Source organism: Sturnira hondurensis, unplaced genomic scaffold (genome assembly GCF_014824575.4).
Source record: "Sturnira hondurensis isolate 20B ecotype Veracruz unplaced genomic scaffold, ASM1482457v3 Scaffold0014854, whole genome shotgun sequence".
NCBI lineage: Eukaryota > Metazoa > Chordata > Mammalia > Chiroptera > Phyllostomidae > Sturnira > Sturnira hondurensis.
In genome coordinates, this window is record NW_028087485.1 from 3,569,026 (window position 1) to 3,580,459 (window position 11,434).

Genomic DNA, 11,434 nt, shown 5'->3' on the forward strand with positions numbered 1-11,434 from the left:
CGTCCTTGTCCTCTGTGTCTAGCAAAGAAGGGAAAGGGGCGTGGCACTTAGTCAGCACTCATTTTGAAGTTTCTTAATCCTCATGACAACCCCGTCTAGTAGCTCTTAAGATTTCTATTTTATAGATGGTGAAATGAGGTTCCAAGAGAGGGAGACGATTGCTCAGGTGTGCACAGCTAGTAATGGCTGTGCTTACCGATCATCACAGCTGTGCCCTGCCTCTTCCTTAATGACCCTTTTCTATAGTAGGCAGGGGGACTTTAAAGATGCTGAGAATGTCAATGGCTATTTACTTGATCGACTGCCGAGGCAAAGCGTGACCAATTACAGCAATGATAAAATAATCTACAACACAAAATTCTTTAAGGAAAGTATAAGCACCTAACCTTTCAGAGCTTTGAGAAGGCCATGTGCTGGCTGGCTTGTAGAAGTAGCCCTGGCTGCTGGAAGTGTCCCCAGCTGAAGCAGGGATCAGCAGCCTACAGCCAAGGGGCCAAATTCAGCCTACCAGCTGTTTTTATAAATAAAGGATCATTGGAACACAATCCTATCCATTCATTATTTATCCAGGGCTGTTTCATGTTATGATGGCAAACCTTAGTATTTGTGGTGGGAACTCTATGGTTTGCAAAGCCTAAAATATTTACTGTTTGGCCCTGTGCAGAAAAGGCTTGATGACCCCTTGTCTAAAGGAACAGTTTGCAGACTCTATTCTCCAGACATCTACTTTTTCACTGCAATGAAACTTAAAAGCCTTTTTATGGGAGCGTGGGTGTCGGTGGGCAAGGTTCGAGGGCCTGATTTACTTCAAACAGAGCAATTCTGCTTTCATCTCTGTTATACGTTGGATTTTCACAGTTGCATCTGTGTTAGGCTGGAGCGGTGGATGGACTGGAGACATGAGGTCAGATTCCTAGAGAGTTCTGTAAATGTTTGTCTCCGCGCTGACCCTGGCAGGAAGAGCCAGGTGCATATGCAAAGAAAATCTGAACACGTGGTGCTTTATTTTCAGAACCATAGGAAACAAAAATGCCCCTGCCTACTGCAACAGTATATTTGTTTAAGGAGTTAGATGCTTCCAAGTGCAATTGTCTAACTATTTTAGCTAGGGAACATGTCTTAAAATGACCGTAAAGTTTGGGGGCAAGACAAAACAGATGTATAAAAATCATTGATCAGAATTGATGTTTTGATCGTGGACAGTTTGATAGTGAAGGAGTGTCTGCATCGTATTATTTCCTGCAAGGTAGTCCCTCCCTACCAGAAAAATACAAATTGTGTTTTTGCGACGCTGTTTCTAGGTTACTAACACAATTTCACTTCCCTGAATGGCTGGTTCTGACATGTCCTTTATGTCCTAATGAGAAGAAGAGAGAACTGATGATTCACGCTTTAAAGCTTATTTTTCACCAGTAAAACTGTCACTATCGATCCAGTTCTGATCATGATAGAGTAGCTCGTATCAGCTAATGCTTCCACAGACAATACTGTAAACTCGGGACAAGATATAAAACCAAAGACATCTGAAGGCACTTGAGAGTGAATCAAAGCAGGCAGAAACTGGAGGGTATTTAATGCTTGAAAGAAGGAAACTGCACTGGCCGAAAAGCACATTTATATGGTTTTCCCATTTGGGTCACCTAGTGCACATGTGTTGAGATGAGTAGAACTGAACCAGAAAGACACGGTGTTACTGGCTTGACATATTATAGGGCAGGGTTCAAGTAGGCTGGAGAGTGAAGGAGGCTGTTTAGAATGGAGAGGGGAGCACCCGGATGTGCATATAAACTCAGCTCAAATCCTTGGCTGACCCTGACCCGCATATGCACAGGGGAGACTCCAAGAGGTTTAATGGAAAGTGGTAGCTAGAAGGTTGGAAAATAGAAGCAGAGTTTTCAACTTCGGCCTACTGATGAGAGGACAGAATTAAGGGTTTCAGTCCCTCCAAGTTGGTGGGACTTGCTAACCACCTTGAGCTTCTTATTGAAATGCTACCGATCTCTGATCTAAGGGACTGACTTGGCTTAGAATAAAAGGGAACATCCAAACAGATCCACCAAAACAAAGGATAATATTAAGACTCCATAAAGTCAATGTCGGCCAGTAATCTGTCTTCTGGAACAATATCAATATTCTTCATAAGAATATGACAGAACCCAGAGTCTACAATGTATTGTGCACCCTGTTTAATATGCTCCAAAATTATTGACCATGCAGGAAATATGAAGTAAAAAATAAGAAAATCAGATCCATAGATAAGAGAAAAATCAATCAACAGAAAAAGACTTAAAATAATCCTGATTTTGAAGTCATCAGACAAGAACTTTAAAGAAATTACAAATATGTTGAAGAATTTAAAAGGAGCCCCAGCTGGTGTGGCTCAGTGGATTGACTGCTGGCCTGCAAACTAATGGGTCGGGTCGCCGGTTCAATTCCCAGTTGGGGTTGCAGGCCAGGCTCCCAGCAGGGTATATGCAAGAGGCAACCACACATTGAGATTTCTCTCCTTTTCTTTCTCCTTCCCTTCCTCTCTCTAAAAATAAGTAAATGAAATCTTAAGAAAAAAAGAGATTTTAAAAGGAGAGTTAGCTATATTTATTGAACAGATAAAAAATCAATATAAAATTAAACTACAAAAACAAACCCAAAAGATACTCTAGAACTGTGAAGTAGAGCATCCTAAATGAAACACTCCTTGGACACCTGGGCTTCCTTCCCGATGTCTTCAATATCTTCCTCTATGAGCCATTTGAATAAAGAGAAGACCAACCAGCTGTCTTTTTACCCCTTGTAAAAATGCTATGTATGTTCTTTAACTCGCTCTAGGAATACATTTGCCTATGTCTGTAGGACATATATGAAGTATGAAGGAATGACGAAAACAATTCAGGGTGGCAGTGACTTTTGGAAGGAGGGAGGACAGTGTGATAGGGAAGGAGCACGTAGGGAGCTGTAAATCTAGGTCTTCACTGTATTATTCTGTATTTTTCTCTGTGTATCTTATCTATTACGCAACCTACTTGAAGAAAGCATCATGAAAATGCAAATAAAGCTGTCACATTCTCACTGTACTTGCAGAATAATAATAAAAACGGACGACAAACAACTGGGAGTTTGGCAGGAGTAGGGGCACAGCAGTGGGGAGCACGGAGTGGGAGCTGAAGGAAAGCTGTCTGTGACCGGAGCCCTGGGCAGCAGGTGTCACAGGGGCTCTGCGATGGGATGGAGAGAGAAAGTTCATAAGAAAGGGGGAGGAAGTCTTGGTATTAACTGTGTCTGACTGGTAAGTTTTATCTTTTGCTGCTTTGTTCCAACAAGCTGGTCCATTGTGGGAGCAGTACTGAGCATAACTAGGCAGGGCAACAGAAAACCAGGGACAAGTATGGACCTTTGGCCCCAGGGGGCTGGAAAGGAGCTGTCCGTGTCCACCTCTGGGGAAGCCCCCTAGTAAACTCAAGTTCTAAGACAAAGTCTGGGGCCAGGACAGAGCCAGCAGAAGTAACACAGCCGGTTTACTATTCTGAAGCCAGAAACTTTTCAAAGTCGGGGCTGAATGAGCCCAGGCAAAGAAGCAAGGCGATAGGGACTAAGGCACAGAAAGAAGTCTGAGATCAAGTCCATAATAACAATGTCAACAAGGACAAGCGTGTATGTAGCACTTACTATGTAAAGAGTTCTAGGCAGCCAGTAAACACTTGGCCTAGATCATCTAATTCAACCCTCAGAACCACCCTATGAGTTAAGCACTGATATTATTTCCATTGAACATATAAGAAATCTGAGGTCCAGGGCCATATAGTAATAGAAGGTGAAGCTGAGACTAATAGAGACTGTCTGACCGTAGGGCATGTATGTACTGCTCCTTCTGTGAAATGTTGAGGAATAGGAATAACTGGCTAGGAGCTGATTCCAACCCATGATCAGAATGTTTGGGATTCAAGGCTCCAAAGAATAGATTTGTCTCAAATCCAACACCAGTATCTGTTTCTGTGAGGACTGAGTCCTCACCTGCCTGTTCTGAAATAACTGCAGCAGGAGCGGATCAAATTCTTCTGGGTGTAAAGTATTTGAAAATTCAGAGACCCTTTTTAAGAAGAATAATGCAAACATGTTTCTTTTGGAAAGAGTATAAAATACATGCAACGATGTAAACACATAGCCAGGTTTTCTCCCAGGCCCTTGGAAAGAGTCCATGAAGGTGGGGGACCTCGAAGGTTAAGCTTTCTCAGTGGCAGTTGGCTGCTGACTCCATGTATTAGGAGATTTGTGAGATCTTTATGTGGCAATTTGTGAGATCTTTATTAATGTCTATCTTCTCACCTAGAAAGAAACTCCGTAAGTAGAGAGGCTGCGTGGTTTTTGTTTATTTTATGGTCACATAGTAACACCGTTTTATGTTTTAAGATTTTAGGCTAAACTTTATTATTATTATTATTATTATTATTATTGCCTTGTGTTGGAATCATCTTTCTTAGATCAGGAAGTAGCTTTGAGAATCCAGTCGTGAAACAGAAGACACTCTCCGTCTTTCAAGGAGGGAAGTTAATGCAGGGAATTGGATTGCCAGGTGATAGAAGAGCTCAGAAGCCAAGGGAGGATGTTGAAGCAACTCCAAGGTTAGAAACTGCAGAAAGAGATGTCCAGCCTTAGACATGGAAGCCAGGACACTCCGACAGGAGCCACGGCCCTGGTAAGGACTGCCTAGCAGCAATGGAGACCGCGGAAGAGGAGTTTTCTACCAGGCTCTCAGACAATAGAGCAGACTCATCCACCATCCTTGAGGCAGAGGGAGAAATGTGCTGGCTTCTCCACCCCTCTATTATTCAGCCTTCCTCCAGTATTTTCTACCTCGGCAGAGCCAACTGGCAAGGGAGCTTGGGAAATGTAGTTTTCTGCCACACAGAACATACCCTAGCGAACTGGAAATAGAGCCAAACTGGCCCCGCACCCTCCCCCCCAACTCATATGTTGAAGTCCAAATGGAATGTACCTTAGACTGTATTTGGCAATAAGGTTTTAAAACAGATAATTAAGTTAAAATTGGAATATTAGGAGCCAGTATAACTGGGGTCCCTATAAAAGGAAAAGATTTGGACACGGACAAGGATAGGGAGAAGAGAGCCAACTACACTCTCCAGAAGAAACCGGATTTGCTGACACTTCACCTGGGAATCCTTGTTTCCAGAAACCATGACAAAATAAGTTTTTGTTTTTCAAGGCACCTAGTCAGTGGTTGTTAAGGCAGCCCTAGCACATGAAGGCAAGGAGACTGCAGCATTCTGAGGTCTAGAATGTTCCATCATTGGCCCTGCAGATTGTCCCCAACACTCAGTGATTGAACTTGACTGTCCCCAGGTTTCTTCAGCTTTCTGTTTACAGAAATCAGCGGGATTACTCCTGCAGATGGAAATCGCATCCATCACCATTGTCTCATTCTTCTCCTTTTCTTTAAGTTCCCGGATATCCCTGATGTCTCCCCCATGCATGGGGCACATGCATGGAGTTGCTTTTCTGATTCCAGAAAGCAGCCCCTTATCTGTGGGCCAGGAAACCAAGAAGGGGTAGAATTTGCTTCTGAAACTGTCCAGCTCCTCCAGGCAGAACAAAAACTCTTTTTGGAGCAGCGTCACTCAAATTCTGCATGGGAATGGTTAAGTAATAATTTCCTCCAGAGCAGATGGCAATGTGCTGCTCTGAAGGCAAACTGCTGCCTCTTCATTTTCCTCTTGCTGCACCACAGTTCATGTGGATCAGAGCGGCAGGGGTAGGAGGACGAACACGCTGCACTTTTTCCTGTCGCTCCCTGTGAGGCCAGTGCGAAAACAATATGGCAGTCGAGGCGGGGTGCCAGCACAGGGCTCCAGGCTCAGCCGGCAGAACCCTATTTTGTCGTAGGAATTTGTACTGCTGGACCCTGCAGGGAAATGTGGTCAATTCCAGAGCCTAAAAATATGATCGCTGTGTCCAATTATGTAGAAGAAAAACATTGTGTTTTGCCACAAAGTCCCAGGGCTCAGGGCCTGGTCACGAGGCTTCTCCTTGGTGTGACCTTGAGTAAGTGACCTTCTCTCTGGACACGGGCATCTCATCCTTTGGGAGGCAGGCAGTACCTTCTTTACTGACATACAGGGCTGTGGAGGTCATCAGAGTGGGTGCTGTGCCAAGGTGTGTCTCCACTTCTAAATTAGCACTGTGCATGCCCAAGTTGTGCTTAATATTTTGTCATGATCCCAGGCTATAAAAACAAATTTTCAGAGACAGAAGATTGTTTCCTGTTCTTCTTTGCTGAATTCATGTAGAAGCAACCCCGTCCTCAAACCCCAACACCCAGGTTGCCCGGAAATGTGTGATTAGAAGCCCTGGCCTCATCTCCTAGTAGGGACATTAGGAGCATTAAGGCTACCTAGAATGGTAATTTCTCCCATTTAAAAAATGTCATTCAAGGTAATTTTCCCCACATAATTTCTTTGCATATACTTTTGTTCACGTGCAGAGTAATTTTCTGGTCAGTTTTTGGTCAGTTTTCTTTTTTGGTCCGTTTTCTCTCTTCCTTTCATCCCAATTGGGTAGCAGGTTCTGAGTTCCCGAGTTACAGGAGGTTTGTGGCTATGCAAACAGCACCTTCACAGTCTCCAAATGCCTTAAAGCATCAGCTCAGAGTTCTAAATATTGTCATTTGTGTCCGGTTCAGAAGAGATGAGGCTGAGTACTGTAGTTACTGTTTTTGTTTTTGTTTTTTTGAGCCCGTTTGTGCTTTATTGACCCTGTGATGCTCAGGCCTTGACCACGTACTTCCGCAGCGGTACAGCCTCTCCTTCCGCTGCTGCTTCTTGGTCTTCAAGTTCTCTCCATGCTTGCTGAGCCAGCGGCACACAGTGTGTGTTTTCTTGGGCCGCAGATCCAGGGGCTTGTACTTCTTGCCCTTGTAGAACTTCCTGAGGTTCTCTTTCTGAGTCTGGTGAATGACGATGAGAACACAGCCAACGAATTTGCGAAAAACTCAGGTCTTCGAAAGCTTGGAAAGTTGCGCCGCCCATCACTTTGGCCATGGGCAACTGGGACAGCTCCACTTTTGGGTCCTACAGATATTTGAGCAGCTCCTTCTTCTTGCCGCAAAGGTCTCCAGCTTTCATTCTGGACATGTCTGAATGAGTCGCTGCTGCCTGCTTGGACAGGAAGTACTCTTTATTTTTATCATAGAAATATATTAACCAGTTGTGAGGTTGTTTTCTTTATTCCTAAAATGCATCACGTGGCTTGACGGTCTCCTAAAGGTTTCTTCTTTTTATCGTTGCTCTATTACAATTGTCCCAATTTCCCCCCATGGCTCTCCCCTGCTCCCCTCCCCACAATCCAGCCCCACCCTGCTGTCCAGGTGAGCACACTCACTCTTGATATGAGGAGGGTCTGTGAAGCTGTGAGGTAGTTATCTGCACACGCTCTGCTAACATCCAGTGGTGGGACCTGCATAGAATAAACAACTGCCCTGGACATTCCTGTTCTAAAAGTGGGGGACGTGAGTCACAGACCCTAACTGCTCTGTGGCAGAGTTGCCTCTGTGACCACACTCCCGTTTAGAGAGCATCTTTTTTCTTTTTTAATGCTTTATTTATTTATTTTTACAGAGAGGGGAAGGGAGGGAGAGAAATATCGATGTTTGGTTGCCTCTTGCACACCCTCTGCTGAGGACCTGGCCTGCAACCCAGGCATGTGCCCTGACTGGGAATCAAACCAGTGACATTTTGGTTCACAGGTTGGTGCACAATCCACGGAGCCACACCAGCCAGGGTTAGAGAGCATTTTTATCTTAGCTCAGAAGAGACTGTGTGACGCATTAGAGTCAGACAGACCACAGCTTTAAATGATGTGCTGAGATCAGTTTTCCTATCTGTAAGGTGGGAATCATGCGTTACTCTTATGGGTTGCTGGAAGGGTGAAAAGGAAAAGAGAGGTCAGATGTGGAGCTCCTGGCAGATGGCTGGGCACAGAGTAAACACTCAACAAATATTAGTTCCCTTTTGCCTTCAGTTAATTAGTGAATGAGTAAAACAATCTGATAAACTAATTTATAAGAAGGTCATTAGAATGTTAGCAATTGATTTTCACAGGCTTTAATATAGCTCCAGCTAATGGCTTATGGATTCCTGTGCAGTCACGCTCCACCAAACAGGCATCTATTAAAGCAGAAAAAGGCAGCCGGTGCCAGGCAGCAGGCAGCCTCTGGGCTGGGTGTTGGACCTTCTGCGGGGCCAAGATGAGCAGGGATGCTCTATCAAAGCATCCTGGGTTTTGTGTAGGTCTGAAACTGTGAGAGATGGAGGCCCTCTCGTGTGGGAGTCTTCAGAGTTGAGGGGCAATGGCCTCTGAGAATGAAAAGACATCGTTCTCCCTGGTTCTGAGGAGTCCTCTTGTGAGGGGGTAGAAGACAGGGCTTACAGAGAACAGCTTCGTATACCAGACTGCCCGGAGTTGAATCTGGGCTCTACCCCCTTAGCACAAGGACCATGGGCAAGTCACTTTTTTGTCTCTTTGCCTCATTTCCAAAAGTAATAATGTCTACCTCATAAAGTTGTAGTGGAGATTAAATGATTTCAGTAAAGTAATTGAAACTCTGCCTGGCATTGAGGGAGCACTGTGTACATATGTTGACTATTACTACTGTTTCCAGTTTGGGAGAACTGCTCGGATGGATGTGCCTCCAGTCAGCTACCCTGCCCCCGGGTGCTCCTGCTGAGGGCCGAGGAGGATGGCAGGGGGCATTTGAGGAATAAGTAGTTGTTTATTATAATATATTTGATTGAGACAGTTCCAATTTATTAAACATAAATAGTACCAAGTCCTATACTTGGAACATTATAAGGATTTAGTGGGAGGCGGAGAGAGGAGCCACTTAACTGTTTAGGAGGGAATCTAAACCTGGGAACTGGTTACGCTGATGGTAGCAGAGATGACAAGGCCATTTAGGACACGAGTCAAGCCAGGGATTGGCCATAGTAGAAGGTTACCTCCACCCCTGGACTGGAGGTCACTGGAGGTGGGTTTCTCAGTGGGAGCTAGAACCAAGGTGGGCCTATCTGGTGGGAGTAAGGGCCATGACAGAGAAGCCGCAGCCACGATGCCACCATGTCAGAGAGGAAGGGACAGAATGCCACAGCTTCTCTCTTCTTTCTGTCCTCCTGTCTCCCACGGGACCTTACATTGGCCAACCCAGCCAGAATTCAAACATGTTGGACCAATGGATAAATGAGGAATAGATTTGAAAATCGAAAGGCCCAGGACTGGCATAATACATCATTGCCATAAACATATGAAGAAGGCATTTTTATTCCCTCATTTACAGATACAGATATTGAGACCAAGGGGAATTAAGTTAATGGTTCAAATATTCACAGCTGGCGAAGTGACTGAGGTAGGAATAGAACCCAGATTGGCCAGCCTCCCAAATCCACATCTGTCCACCATGCAGGGAATCCTCTGGACTCAATTCTATAGCATGTGTTCCACCCCTGTGACCTACACTGGAGTGTGTGGTCCCCAGCTAGAACCTTCTCATTGCATTTGATTATACTAGGAAGTCTCAGGTCATGCTTGCCTGGTATTTGGGTGATTAGGTGGGAGAACTTTTTGGAGCCTAGATACCTATCATTTTTCTAGCCACACCACACTGGGAACCAAACCGGGGACATCAGAGTCACTTGTGGGAGCTTTAAAAAAAAAATCTCTATCTCTGAGGATTCTGAATCAAACAGCCTAAGAAGGTACCATGAATTTAAGAAATGTATTTTTAAGACTTTCTAGATGACTCTGAAATCTGGCCTTGACTGGTATTTTTTTGTTTCACCATCTGCCCTGATAGCCTGGATGGGTGGTCAGGAGTTGCTTTGCTCAAATTAAATTAGTCATTCAAAATTATATTTGCTTCCAGGCTGCCTCAGCAACATCTGGAGTGAATATAAAGGGAAAGACCAGGGAAAATTTCTGGTCCTGGTACCCTACGAATAGCCTCACCAGCACAGACTAGACTGCTTTGGCATTTGCTGTTAAATTGAGTTAGATGTGCAGACATACCAGTCAGGGCTAGGTCGTCTTTGGAACTAGGACTTCTCTTTCTTGTATACTTTTGCTATTTCTACTTGGTATGTGAAAATCTTATATTTGCTTTTAAGAGTTTGGAAAGATTTCACCAAGAGGGGCTCCTTGGTACACAAAGCTGTCTCACTCCATTGCCAGGTACTCAAACATCTTGGTCTAGCCTGGAACTAACTCGGCCGAGAGTTTAGGGACACAGCTTTGAAGATACACAGTTTGTGATTGCCGCTAAATAGGAGTCTTACCTAGAGATTACTTTAGAAAATAAATGGATTCCAGGTTGAAATTCTACTAATTAATTTTATTGTACTTTAGAATAAGTGTAGAGCTTTAAAATATTTATGTAAATAAATGTCTCACCGGTGAGCATTCTGATTAGCTCAGTCTGTGGGATGGGTTTGCATATATATATATATATATATATATATATATATATCTCACACATACACACACACACACACACATATATATAAAACTCTCTAGCTTCAGATCCTGGGTCTGGTGCTTAAGAGTTGTGTAACCTTACTTATTTAATTTCTCCACACCGGTATCATGCTAAGTTCATGTAGGGGGTAGAATAGGAATAAGGGGGAGGAGCCACATGTTGGCAACAAGGAGGTACATGGTCTGTAGAAAACTTAAAATGATAATGAAAGCAAATAAAATCAGCCTGCGTTTTATTTTCAACATGCACTGGCCATTTTATTTTATTTTTTTAAAGATTTTATTTATTTATCTTAGAGGGGAAGGGAAGGAGAGAGAGAGAGAGAGAGAGAGAGAGAGAGAGAGAGAGAGAGAAATATCAATGTATGGTTGCCTCTCGTGCGTCCCCTGCCAGGAATCGGGAACTGGCCTGCAACCCAGGCATGTGCCCTGACTGGGAATCGAACCGCGATCGTGTGGTTCACAAGCCTGCGCTCAGTCCACTGAGCTACACCAGCCAGGGCTGCACTAGCCATTTTAAAATAATGCTGGTAATAAGACACTCCCATGGATACCTCTCCCTAAAACTTGGTCTGCTACTGAGCTCTAGTTTTTGCATCTGTAAAGCTGAGTAAAATAGAAATAAAAATACCTGTTTGCAGGGTTGTTTTCACAATTACAAATAATATGTTTGAACTGTTTCTGAACTGCTATCCTTGAGTGACATTTTAGTGAGACTGGATGGTTTGAATCCTGACTCCATCGTCATAGACTTGATCAATTTAGTCTCTGTCTCAATTTTCTTTAATTATAAAACGAGGATAAAAAGTACCTACTTCATCCAGCTGCCTCACTGAGATAATATTGACAAAGGGCTTTGGCACATAGTAAGCCCTCAATAAATAGTAGTTATTGTTAATTA

The 11,434-nt window shown here is 43.9% G+C and overlaps 1 pseudogene; it reads right to left on the reverse strand.

Annotated features, from left to right (window-relative positions):
• Positions 1-6,739: 6,739 nt before the first annotated feature.
• Positions 6,740-7,142, reverse strand: LOC118999536 (60S ribosomal protein L35-like; annotated as a pseudogene).
• Between the last annotated feature and the right edge of the window lie 4,292 nt (positions 7,143-11,434).